Genomic DNA, 14,305 nt, shown 5'->3' on the forward strand with positions numbered 1-14,305 from the left:
ACAGAGAAAGACTCTGTCTCAAAAACAAACAAACAAACAAAAGAAAAAGATTAAATAAAAGGAAACAATTAAGATTTGTAGTTTTTGACAAATTACTGTTGTTTTTATGGTACTAAGGAGAAAATAACAAAGAGAGAGACACTTCACCATTACAAGTTCACAATCTTTAGTTTTCTTATTTTTCTATTTCTTTTTAGTTCAGGTAGAAATTTCCAACCTCTGGAAAGCCAAACAAATAGTCCAACTCAAAAAAAAACAACAACAACAACAACAAAAAAAAACAGTAATGTATAACTCACAAAATTAATTTATTACAAAGCTAAAATACCGATACATTGAGGAGCACAGCATACCTTAGAGCTGTAGAACTTTAGAACTTTAAAGACTACCAAGAGTTGAATAAATGCAATTAATCAATTATAGTCTTTTATTTATTTCTTTAAGTCACTGATTATACAGTACAGAATTTAGCTTAAGACAAAGTCTTAATGTATGTCACTGGAGACTTCCCTATATTCACATTGACCAATGACTTTCTAGGCTAGTGATTTAACCAACCATAAATCCACTCTGTACTTCCTTAACTGATTCACAATTATATCATGAGAAATAGTCATATGTCTTTCTGAAATCACGATACTCAATATTCACTTATTTGTTGAAGAAAAATTTGTTGAGCACTTAGTATGAGTTAGGAAACTGAAAGATGACTATGATAGCCTATACCTGTTTTGAATGGTCTAAAAGGGAAGACATAAATAATTTTGATAGTGCAATTATTACAATCAAAACCAAAAATTTACAGGGTGTCAGGAATAACTTTATGACAAAGGAGATATTTGAGCTGAGTCTTGAAAAATAAGTAGGAGTTTGCCATGTGGCCAAAGGAGGAAAGAGCTTCCAAACAATGAAAGCATCAAGGAACAAAGGTACTTGATGTTGGATTGATGAAATTTTAAGTAGTTTGATGTGACTTGGAGTGGGGAGCTTTAAAAAAGTGGTGGGAGACACATTGGGGAGATAATATAAGGTAGGAGATGGCCAAGAATAGCTGGACAGCATTTCCACTACAGTTTTTCGTGTGTTACACCATGATATCTTCTTTCTCTATCTGGTCTTATCTTCAGAATAAGTTTAAAACCTCTAAGACATTAGCATATCCACTACAAACAGTTTCTTCTTGGTCTTCCAGAAACACTTTATCACTTTTCATCCTCCAGTCTTTTGGTCAAAATTTTTTTTTAATTATTATTAATTAGTCTAAATAATCAGGGTCCACTCTCCATACCCTATTTCTTTTTAATTCTACCTATCTCTCCCATTTCTCTGTATAAGTTCTTTAGTTTTCTTAAAAAGAATGTCAAAGTCAGTTATGATTCATTTCAGGTTTCTTATTGACCGCATTAGCATTCTAAAGACAGTAAGTACCTTAGGTAGCTCTTGGTACAGTTTTAGACATATATTAGGTAATAGTTGTGCTTTAATACTTAATTAAAGTTTAGATTTTGATAGAAAAGAGATTGGGTAGAAAAATATCTTTTAATTCAGCTGATTTTATTACTTAGGAGCCTAGCTGTTAAAATCTCAAGGTCCTAGTATATGTACCTTTGATTATCATTTATATGAATGGCATCATTTTAGAAGGAAATAGGTAGCCGTGGAAATGCTGGGATTTTACAAAACTAAAAATTATACACTCACACTAATTTTCCACTCAAAGTTCCAAAACACACACACACACACACACACACACACACATACACTTTGGTCCTGAACAAATTTGTTGCCATCTGCAAGACTCAAAAGCTGGCAGGCCTAAGCATAAAGCATATTCCCTTCCTCACCCTCATATACACTCCACTAAAAAGGGCCAATGCTCTTTTGTTACAAATTTGAGACACATACACAAATCGAGGCTGTATGTGAGCTGCACCTAGCATGGCTGAGCAAGTTCTATGTTCTACAACTCTCCAGGGTTAGCTTATGCCATGTTTCATGACACAGATTAGGACAACTGAGTGAGCCCATCTAGTAGGGCAGTGATGGTAGGCCTGGGCTCACTTTGCTTCTGACCTTTGTTTGATCTGGCCTGCTGCCTTCCTTATAATCATCTATTCGTTTATGGTTTTTCCTAATCCTCTTTTGTTGGGGCAACCAAAAAGTTTTAGCCCAGGGAATCTATAAAATGCAAATGTACATTTCAAATAATGTTTCAATTTTTTAATTCAAAAGATAATCACCCTACATAAAGGAGTTCTGGAATTTCTGATTTGAAAATAAGTAAATGTCTTGTTTGTTTCCTAGCACTCTGTCTCATAACAGGTCTCTGCTGCCAATAGAGAATGATCACATCAGAACCAAATCCATCTATCCTCAAGTAACAGACATTGGCAGACACTCTACATTCTGGGACTGTTTGTCAGCTTTTGGCTGGTAGTATTTAAATTCTGATTCAAACTGGCTGCTCCAGAGATAAGATTTACAGTTCCACAATCATTCAGATGGGCTCTGATTCCTCTAATATAGACAGGCAGACAGATAGACAGACAGGGAAAAGGAATAGAATGGTAGAGTAATGAATGAGAGAGTTTAAAATCCAATGGAAAAAAACACAGACACACGCATGCACACATGCAGAAAGCATATGTATACATCTCTTCCACTTATTCATGCCACCGTAAGTTATCCAGGTTTCATTGTCTCAGAATGAGGTCACAGTGTAATGTAGATTCTACAGATGCGGCAGAAATTTAGTTTGTTTCTTTAAATAAGGTCTTGAAAAACTATTTGTGGAATTTATCCCAATAAATATGAAATATTTACAGGTAGAAATAGGAATGCAAATTTAAAGTTTATAGCTCATATCATCTTAAATGTATAGTTTCACATTATTTTTGTGTATTTTTTGATTAGAGTTATTTTTATTATGAATTATTCTTAGTATTATGATAATACACATTTGGACAAATGCAAAGTATGCATGCCACAGTGCCTGTTTTGGAGTGCACTGATCCTGTATAAATTGGTTTAATGTTCAAGGTCAGCACATTCTACTAAAAGAAATTGGTCTCCTTCTCCATCAAGTACATTAATAGCCGCCTCTTTGTATTAGGCCTCAGATGTTTCAGCTGCTCTTCTATTTGCCACTGTCTTCTTTTGGAACTTCCTAAGGAGCGGGAGGCTGGGGGAAGATAGCTAATATTATTTCTTTTTTTCCAACTTTGGTTTTAAGTTCCAGAGCACATGTGTATGATGTGCAGGTTTGTTACACAGGTAAACGTGTGTCATGATGCTTTGCAGTACAGATCAATCCATCCCAAGGTATTAAAGGGCAGCATCCATTAGCTATTCTTCCTGATGTTCTCCCTCCTTCCACCCCCCATTGGCCCCAGGGCAACAGAGTTTCAGTGGCATTAAATGAAAGGCTACTCCTATCTACAATGATACTATACTTAAAAGTGAGAGATCCTAGAATCACTATGATCTCTTTATTGGTGTCTCACTTTGATCTATGTCACAATCTCTTCCCAGGATATCTCACCAGTCATTTGGGTTATGGTTAGGTCAAGACTCTTAGCCCACTCTGCAAAAACATCCTTTCCCTAATCCCATACCAGAGGGTTAACTTTGCACCATTTCCCCCATTTCCACTAAGTACAATATAGCCATCTCCTTTCAGTACACCAGGTCTCTGCTCCAGGACCCTACCCTCTTTGAATGTGGGTCATTCTGCACTTACTCTGCAACTGTTCCTTTGCCATTAATTCCTGGCCTTACATGTCAAAAATTATTTCCTATATGACTCTAAAGTGTCCTTCCTTGGCAACCAAACCATCATGAAGTGACTTAAGAAACTTCCCCTTCCCTGGAATTAATTCTATCTGAACCCTAGATGCAGATATCAGTCCTCATATTTGTTTTTTCCATATCCAATCAACTCCTGTGCATTCTGATTCTTTTGTCTAATTAAGCAGTCCCTAGTCTGCCAGTTAGTTCCCATGGCTAGTCAATGAACTCTAGATATGTCACATCTTCTCATCTCTTATTCTGGGCCCAGTTTCTTAAATAACTATGTAGTCAGGATTTTACTGTTCCTCCTGCTGTTTGCCTACCTTTTCCCTTTTTCACATGACAGCTTCTCCAGATGCCTCCCACAGAATGAGTTCCCTTTCTTGCAACTGACTTACTCCCTGTTATGTACTGAATGTTTGTATCCTCCCAAAATTCATGTTAAAACCCTAAACTCTAATGTGATGGTATCTGGAGGTGGGGCCTTTGAGAGATAATTAGGGTTATAAGATGTCACCAGGGTGGGACACCTATGATGGGATTAGTGCCCTTAAAAGAAGAGGAAGAAACTGGAGCTCCTCTCGCTTTCTGAGCACACAAAAAGAAGATGTCACGTGAATGCACAGCAAGATGGTAGCCACCTGCAATCCTAGAGAAGAGGCCTCAGAATGAAACCTATCTTGCTGGTACATTGATCTTGAACTCCCCAGCCTCCAGAGCTGTGAGAAATCAATTTCTGTTGTTTAAGCCACCCTGTCTATGGTATTGTTATGGGAGCCTGAGCTGACCAAGACACCCCCTTCAGCCTCTCCATTAAGAAAACCCTGGGAATCCTTCCCTGCCTTACTGTGGCGGGCCAATTCCCCCTGACAATCATACAAACAGGCCTGCATAGCACTTCAAACATACAGACAAATTTCCACAGAGCTGCCTGAACGTTAAGCAAACAGTTAAACCTAAGGAAATCAGTGCCCAGACATCAAAGCGAGAAATAAAACACATGGTAAGTGGGAGCGTTGTATGGGCTTCTCCCTAACCTGTAGCAAGCCAAAATAAGGAATGTAAGAGACAGTCTTACCTTCCTAGTGCCGGCACCCATCTTGGGTCAACAAAATCTGAGACGAGGCAAGGTAACAGGCAGCTATATGAATAGATTTATTAGAGAGTCTAAGGCAGCTCTCTGGACCAAGCTGCAAAAGAGATAAGATAGAAATCATCACTCCGGTACCACAGTAAACAGGCCTTGAAGGTCCTGGAGCTCTCACAGCTTAATCGGACTTAGCTTTTTTTTTTTTTTTTTTTTTTTTTGCCTCTGACCTTCTAGTTGAAACGAAATTAGTTACCAATAGATTTAAGTTAATGCTACACTGCACGTAGGCACATAACCCCAACCTATATAAGCACTAAGAAAACCATTAACACTTAGAATTGGTCTGGTGGAATTATCTCCAGCCTTCTCCCTGTATCTGGTTACAGCAATAAATTCCCTTCTTTCCCAGTTTGTCTACTTCTCGTTATTGGGCCTTGAGAAAATGCAGCTGGACCCAGCTTGGTTCTGGGAACATTACCATTAACTACCAGGTAGACTGATTCTCTGCCTAGAGTCCACGTAGAAAAGGGGTGAAGGAGAGAAAACTTTCCAATATCACCTCAATACTTTCTCCTGGGCATTCTATTTGAACAGTTTTCTTTGCTTTAATGTATAAATTCTCCCATGAGAAGGTGTGTGGCATTTCATCACCCCCATAGCTCTGCCTTCCACTAATCCAACCCTTCAGAGGCCAGCTGGGCTCATCTTCTTCAAGGAATGTTCCCTGATGGTTCTTTTTGTTTTAATCTGTCCATTGTCTAAACCTCTGTGACATTCTTGTTTATAACAAATAACTTAGAAATGTATCCAACTCATACATTCTCTTTTCCTCTTGGAACTTCCCAGTAGTCCTGTGCTCTTATCTGTAACACTGGAATGTTACTCTCAGTCAGCTGCTAATCTACCATGACCCCTCTATTATGCTTTTCTTTCTTTATACCATGCATAAACACATATATTCCTACCATTTTATATTTCTGGCCGCTTTTTACATTTCCAAAGTTATTTTAGAGTCCAAGCATTTCTTCACTTTCCTCAGCACCTCGGTGACTTCAGCGAACTAGGATAAAGTTTTATACTGCCCCTTCACCTAGGCCATTGATTTTGTTTTTACATAGCCTCTCCTTGAGAGAAATTAGTAGGATCAGTCTGGACCTCCCAAGGGCCCTTAATGTAGCCCCTGATTATCTCAGTTATTTTTCTGTTTTTATTTTTCAAAGAGTAAGAATGTGGGAACAAAAAATAGCAAGGGTTCTCTGGAGTGCATTGTGCCTACCCAGAAGTAAGAAAACAAAGAAAGGAAGGATCAGTGAGCCAAATACCTCTCATACCATTGTCTGTGTACCCTTTCTAGAGCCGGTGCTGAGGGTCAACCAGCACTCACTATTCCCAGGCCTAACATTCTGAAATGTAAATGCTTCCCCCTGAACTTTGGGTTTGGGTTTACCTAGTCTTCAGGAGCAGCACTACTTTTCTTAATTAGCTTTGGGAGACTAGATGGAAAAGCATTCTTCGTTTTCAATGTTTATTTTGTTTTGTAACATCATTTTACTGAGCTCCAACCTAGTAAGATGGGGACAGACAGGAAGAGTTTCTCCTCTTGAATTTTGGTCCTGCATGTGCCAAATCACACAATAAAATACACACATAAAACACAACAGATGTCCATAAAATATTCATTTGTTAAACAAACACTTTCCATGCATGCAAAGAGAGGACCATGCTAATCAGAGAGAGCGTGCTCTTGCATAAAACCAGTGAATGCCCATTATCACGATTGAGAAATCTCAATATCAACAAATGTGCACTTAACACTTAGCCATCCACTTCCCAAGTATCCACTTTATCAAATATATGCTTAACAGTATGAGAGTTACTATGAGTCATAAATATATATATACGATAGGATCCCTATCCTCAGAAACATTATAAAGAAGCTTTACAATCTCATTGAGATGTGAGTCATACATGCACTGTACTATGAGGAAATTTTGTTTGACAAAATTATTATCAAGTGTAAAAATTCAGGGCAGAAACAAAGGTATGTTAAGATCTTCTCTACTGCCCTCCCAGGTCTGAACTACACACTGCTGAGAAGGGGAGCAGAGACATGATAAACCTAAGGATGGTTTATATTTAGCTTTCGAATGCATGGAATACAGGATTCCCGTTCCCACTTCTGCTTACCTTTAGTCAATGTGAAATTGCACTCCCAACGCTTATATCAATTTATCAAGAGGGGAAGGTAAGAAAAACTTATGAAGTGCCTAAAGAAAGCTGGTTGGGAAATCAACATTAACAGAGGATTTGCTACCCATGGTTTGCATTTTTATGACACTCTACAAATTCACATGCATGATTGGTCCTCCTAACAACACTTCAAGGTGGGCAATATAGGTATTATCCAGTTTTATAGATAAAGGAAATTAAAGGTCAAAGAGATTATCTGACTTGTCCACGAGGCTGAATGTATCCTTTGTGGTCCTGGCAGGAAACAGATGGCACATCTCACGGATTTGACTGAAAATAATTGAAGAGTAAAGCTAAGGGGGCCAAAAAAAAAAAAAAAAAAAAAAAGATAAAGCACTCAGGGACTAAAAGCAGGGAGCAGGACTACACATTGAGGCCTGAAGAAGAGGAAATAATGTTCCCAGGGCCTGGTGAGAGCTGCCACCGTGAGAGGAGCTGTGTGGCAGAAGCTGTGGCCTCAGACAGTGAACACAGGTACTGCCAGAATTGTGACAATGCATGCCTAAAGCCAGTGAAGAAATACTCTGACCCTGTCCTCTTGTCACCTTCCAGTCCCCTGCCAGTACCTCCCATGTGCCAAAATAAAGCAGAAGCCAGAGAGTAAGGATCTCAGATGAGGCAATCAAAAAAGGTCAGCTTCCCGGGCACAGAACTGATCAAAAAAGGGTGGAATGAATCTGACGGATGTGGGGGACATACAGAAGGGCAGCATGCCAAGCAGACATATCTACTTTCCTGTCTACAAATCCCATGCTCTTTTCCCTACAGGCACTACTGAGATACAGAGCAAACTATTGTTGTTTGAAAAAAATAGGAAGGAGACTTCAGTCTTATTGAGATATGTATTTCTGCAGGTTAGGCTGAAGCCTCTGCATGTCCCGATGCTCGATGGAAATGGAGGAATCCTTTCTATCTGGACAGAAGTCACACTTCGTAGCCTGTCCTCTTTAGGACATAAGCACATTTTCATTTCTTCAAAACTGATACAACTCCCAGGGAAAATATATGATTGAGTTTCAGCATAATGTTAAGCTCTACAAAAACAAAAACTGAAAAAGATGATGGCAGATGGGTTAGGTATTATATATGACAAACTGCCAGAAAAAAGAAAATTTATACTTTCATAGGACAAGAAGTCTTACAGGTAGTATGTATTTTTTTCTGGGAAGAACCTAAAATGAAATGATAGAGAATGTGGTAGTAATTAAGCCTACTTCACATATTAATCAAGCAAAATAACCCTTTTTTCAAGAGTGCAGAAACAGATTTGAAACTCAACACTTTCAGTCCTATTGGCATCCACTGTACAATTGTATTCACTCTGTTCAACTTTTGCTCAAGTGCCTGCTTATCTCTTCCATTCTGGTTCTCAAGTGTCTAAAAATTCCTTAAGTTCAGCACAATCCTTTCCAAGTATTAGCGGAAAGATCACTACAAAGTGTTAAAAAAAAATCCTGAGACTCTATTACCTTAGTATGAATACAGTTTATCAAACTACTTTCCTGCTTTAATTAGAGAACTTTACACTACAGAAAGAAAACAGAAGAAATACTTTCAACAACAACAGAAAAGTAATGAAAACACCGTAAGCCTTTGAAAAGAAAATAGAGAAAAGAAACTCTAGACTTGAAGAAGAGGTTGCAGAATATGGTGGTGGAGGCGGGACGTGGACACCTGTGGAGGACAAACTTTCTCGTTTATTTGCTCAGGGCAGGTCCTACACAGCCTCTCATTGCGGTGGTAGAGCCCTTCTGTGACTGTTCCCAGGTGCTCTTACTCAGCAGACTAGTATTTGTGACTGTACTGAAAGCTGAGCAAACTGTCACCGCGTGTTTCACCTTCCCCACAGAGCACTCTGGCTTTTATTCCTTAAAGAAATCAATCCAGTTTCCTTTAGATAGATTTCCTCTACGCTGAAACTAACTACACTTCCTTCCACTGCTTAAACCATGGCCCTGGCTTATCCACTGCCACTTCCAAGTGTTTGTTTTCTTTTCCCCCAGAACAATGAAGACTGCAGTGAATTCTAGACAGTGAGCCCAATACCTGAAATACCCTTTATCAATTACACTATTTGGCAGGCTCCAAAAGAGTGACAAATACAATCTTTCCTTTAGAAGAAAATTAAAGAATAAAGAACATCAAGGGTATCTAATGAAAATAATTAAATAAACAAAACTGTTCAATTTTATAGTGACGCAGATGTAATAATATGATCAGCCTTCTGTGACCTATTTGCCAATTAGGGCAGAGTCGCGATGCCTGAAATAGTAGAGGGAATTGGTCAACATCCTTACAACTAAATTGCTATTTTGTTTTGTTTTCCAACTAATGTGTTTTTAAATAGACCAGAGTATCATGCAGGGTAGTTGGCTAAAGCCTGAAGGTGGCTAAAGCCTCAGGGGGAAAGGGCTTTTCACCCTGGCTTTTCTTCTGCTCACGGTGTGTGCATGAGAAAATACTGTTATCCACCTAGCTATCATTCAGATAAAACTCCTGGGTCAGGTACTTTAACCCAGGGAAGATGTCTGTGAAAAGACCGTCATTATATATTTTGACTAAGGATGACCTGATTTGGTATAGCCCAATTTATCATCCCACAGTGTTCTTCAATGATGCAACATTCCCTCTGTGTAAGCTCCTCTCTAAAAGAATTTGACAGTCATGAGATACTAAAATGTCAAAAACTCTCTTAAAACAATGTTTTTCAATGTTAAGAAGTTATGTAGTCATATTACAGAAAATCCCATGCCTACTCATTAATAAGTATCTTAAATGTTTCCTACCTGCATTCATACATTATTTTAGGCACTCAATACAACCTGTTAATTTGTTTTTTAGATTTCTATTTTCTACCAATTAAATGACTCACAGGTGCCAGGCATTGTGTTAGGTACAGTCTCATGTATTTTCTCCTAAATTCATCACAGCAATCCTGAGTTAGATATCACCTTCAAGGGACCTTGCTATGGACACGGGGGATTATTATTACTAAGATGCAGGCCTTGTGCTACACAAATACATCATAATTAGATTTTTAAAGATATCCAATTCTTAGCATTATTTAAAAATGTCTTTGCAAATTTTTTGACCAAATAGTCCCTCACCATTGTACCATTTTTTACCCTGTTTCTAAAAATCATATTCCTGTGGTATCAACACATGGTAAGCAGATCTACTCTAGTGCACACTTATTCCTGGTGAAAATCTTGTAAATGCATACTCTCGGTCACAAGATTAAAACGCATTAAACAACTTGGCCCAAATTCAACACTTATAATAAAAACAGCTTGATATACACAGCCTAGTGATACTGAGACTCTTACGTCACTTTTATATATAACGACCACTTTTCAATTTAATGTGCTAGTGTGCTCCATCAACCTCAGAAAAGTGAAATGTATCAGTATTTTGTAGGCCCTTCCAAGGCAAGTGTAAGGGCTATAAATGAGCAGAGCTGAAATACAGGGTCTAAGATGTTTGAAGGTTAGTGGGAGAAGTGTTCTCAAGAGCATTTTACAGGCAAAAACATGAATAACTCAATGAAACAACAGAGATAAATAATGCTAATATATTCATGGCCATAGATGAAATTAACTGGCAGAACCTAAAATGCATCACAGTGGTATCACTGCCAGTATTATCCTCAAGCTTTTATCTTCCTTCAACCTCTATTCTACAGAGATCAGATTAAATCAGCCACAGTGGAAATTCAATTTAACTCAATAGCATTGCTGAATAAATCTGATTACTCACCTCTTTATCTTTTGATACCTGGACCATTATTATTACCTGGGCCTCAGTCATCTTTTATTTAAATTAGAGGAGATTCTGTTTTGGCTTTCAGAAAGTTTAAGACAACTCATCCAGGTTAAGTCCTCTTACTTAACAGCATATTGCCTCATTTTAAGATAATTTTTCCACCCTAAAAAGAGACTCTCTAGGTAATGGAGATTTCTGCCTCCTCTTCAGATCCACACTTAGTATCTTTGTAGATCTGGCATGCCTCCATGAATCCCTTTAAATGAAGGGTGATTTTTAAACATTTTGGTTGAGACTTGGGGCAGAACATACTCTATTCACACATAAAAGAACGAATTAAATTTTAGCCCAGGATACTCGTAGATATAAGGCCTACAGATTTTGGCAGTGCCAGTGAGGTATATTCTTTAGTGTCTCTTTAAATCTTTCTTAATGTATAAATGACATTTAAAAGCCCCCTTTTCATTGCAGTTGGCAGAGTACCTAAGACCGTAACAAGTTGCTTCCCCAGTAAATGTCATTTTCCCTTAACCACAGGGCTATAATTTAAAAACCGTAGATTTTTTTTTTTTTTAAGAGAAGTGTTAAAAAAAAAAAAAAACCTTCTGGGAATGAAGCCTAGAATTTCCCATGTATGAAAAATAGGAGTTGTTACAGAGTGGGAGACTGGCTAGAGGCCACGAGCCTAGAGTTACTGCCTTCAAAATGGTTTTTCAGACCGATATACCAGAGGGAGGAGTCCTACGTCTACACTCGCCATGGCGACTTATAGGGAGAGGGAAACGGCAGGTGGCAAGAGCTTGGTGCAGGGCAATAGTTAAACATACACACTTTGGAGTCAGAAGCCAGGTTCAAATCCAAGTTCTACCACTTGTTTATTTGTGACCTTAGACAACTTAGTTTAAGTTTCCCTATTGCAAAATAGAGGTAATGATAGCACCAGTGAATTAGTTTTCTATTGCCGCATGACAACTGCCACAAACTTAGCAGTCTCTGTGGATACAAACTTCGTGACTTAAAACAACACAAATGTATTCCCATGGTTTCTGCAGGTCAGAGCCAGTCACATTTTAGTGCATATATATGTATATGCCCAGGGTTTCACAGGCTGAAATCAAGGAATTGGCTGGGTGCATGCTTATCTGGAGACTTGACTAAGGAAAGACTCACTGCTAAGCTTTTTTGGGTCATTTCCTTGTGATTGTACGACTGAGGTTTCTGATTTCTTGTTGACTGCCAATGGAGGGGTCATTTTCAACTCCTAGAAGCTGCCTGCTATACCTGACATGTGTCCCTCTCCACAACACAGAAGTTTGCTACATTAAGACCAGCAGAAGAGTCCCTCTTACACGGACTCCTCTATGAATTTCTTCTTTCTCTCTCTCTTTTTTTTTTTTTTTTTTTTTTTTTGAGATGGAGTCTTGCTCCGTCCCCAGGCTGGAGTGCAGTGGTGCAATCTCGGTTCACTGCTACCTCCACCTACCGGTTTCAAGCGATTCCCCTGCCTCAGCCTCCTGAGTAGCTGGGACTAATGGTGCCTGCCACCACACCCAACTAATTTTTCATAGAGACAGGGTTTCACCATGTTGGCCAGGATGGTCTTGATCTCCTGACCGTGTGATCCACCCACCTCGACCTCCTAAAGTACTGGGATTACAGGCATGAGCCACCACGCCTGGCTGAATTTCTTCTTTCAAGATGGGCCCAGTCCCTTTTAAAGGCTCACCTGATTAGGTCAGGTTCAAACAGAATAATTTCTCTTTCGATTAATTCAGAGCCAACTGATTAGGGATCTTAATTACATCTACAAACTTATTTCATCTTAGAAAGCAACAATCATAAAGTGATAGGCTTCATATTTGTAAGTCCCATGCATGCTCAGGTGGCTGTGAGGGAGGGAGGATCATACAGGGCATATACACAAGGAGGCAGGAATCTTAAGGGTCATTTTGGAATTCTGTGTAAGACAACAAGCTTCAAAAACCCTTGGGAGGATTAACTGAGTTACAATAAATATAAAGCATTTAGTGCCTGAATTGCTATGTAAAATTTCCCATTATTTTTTTTCACAGACTGGATTTCTTAGGAGGGTATGGAAGGTCTAAATGACCTGTCCAACCACTGTGTTCCTGTGCTAGAAGTTAGAATTACACCTAGACCTCTCCTGATCTATTCAAGCTTTTCTTCTTCATGCTACATTCCTGATAGCATTTGGCCTAAGATGATGATCTTCCTGGAGAATGCTTCTCCCTATAGCTGTTTCTTCTGCTTCTTAAGCACCTATTTCAAAAGAAATAGTACTTCGTCTTTTTCACCTTGAATCCATAGGTAACAAACGTCTTCCTCATGGGGTGCTGCTACTGGTGGGCTCTTCCATTCGGTCCTAAAAGTATGCACAGGGCTGGGAGGAAGAAGTCACGCCACAATAACCAAGCTGCAGACTCTGTTTGTATAAATCATTGCAGATGTACAGTGCTGCCTTAGAAGGGTCAGCCAACTAGAGCCAAAAACAGATGGTATCTAGAAAATACCTTGATTTAGAAAAGGTTGCAGTTTCCAAAGCCACTTCTCCTTCCCTCCAAAGTACAAATCAGTTTGAGCCTGTAGGTTGACTGGTACTGTCAGGTGACCCGGTCCACTAAAAAAATACAAAACTTCCAGTCAATTTGGGGAACAAAATTCTTTACTTTGATCTCATATCTAATTAGATTCAAGAGCACATTTTGCATTCTGAAGGCTGAGGCTTGCTTACAGTGATGTACCAGATCTCTCTTTTGTGCACATCCCAGCAGGAGGTATCTAAACAGAACTTTGATAATAATAATAGTCAGTAATCCCTCCTCACCTGGCTGCTCTCCTCCTTGGTGAGTCACTGATATGCTGGAAAGACATGCAATGGCAGCTCCTGGAAGGTTTGAAACCACTGGGTATAGAGTTTCTCGGGGTTCACACCCAGTGCCAGTGGTGTAAGTACATGTGAGGGGAAGAGGATGTGGAAGTATAGTAAACATTATGTCTATATGATAGAAAAGTTTGAAATCATGTGCTACTACTAAGTGTCCTTTATCATGTTATTAGTTTACTAGGACTACCAGAACAAACTACCATAGATTGGTGACTTCAACAGCTGAATTTGTGTTTTTTACAGTATGGAGATTGGAAGTCTGAGATCAAGGTGTCAGCAGACTTGGCTTCTGAAGCCTTTCTCCTTTGGCTTGCAGGGGGCTTTCTTCTCCCTGTGTCTTCACATGGTCTTTCCTCTGTGCATGCACACCCCTTGTGCCTCTGCCTCCTCCTAAAAGAACATCAGTCGCAGAGGCATAAGGCCCACCCATATGACCTCGTTTTACCTTAATAACCTCTTTACATGCCCTGTTTCTACATATAGTCATATCCTCAGAAAATGAAACCACA

At 39.1% G+C, this 14,305-nt stretch overlaps 1 long non-coding RNA gene across 5 annotated transcripts in view; it reads right to left on the reverse strand.

Moving 5' to 3' along the window:
• LOC135971257 (uncharacterized) overlaps positions 1-14,305 on the reverse strand; it is a 366,163-nt gene that overhangs the window by 206,499 nt on the left and 145,359 nt on the right. For 3 of the 5 annotated variants that reach the window (XR_010587334.1, XR_010587335.1, XR_010587333.1), the window contains one exon: positions 13,423-13,529. This is a non-coding gene — a long non-coding RNA (uncharacterized lncRNA). Of the gene's footprint in view, positions 1-2,931; positions 13,530-14,305 lie in introns of those variants that run through there. The other 2 variants (XR_010587336.1, XR_012414523.1) reach the window with 2 other exon arrangements.

The sequence above is a fragment of the Macaca fascicularis genome, chromosome 6 (genome assembly GCF_037993035.2).
Source record: "Macaca fascicularis isolate 582-1 chromosome 6, T2T-MFA8v1.1".
Lineage (NCBI taxonomy): Eukaryota > Metazoa > Chordata > Mammalia > Primates > Cercopithecidae > Macaca > Macaca fascicularis.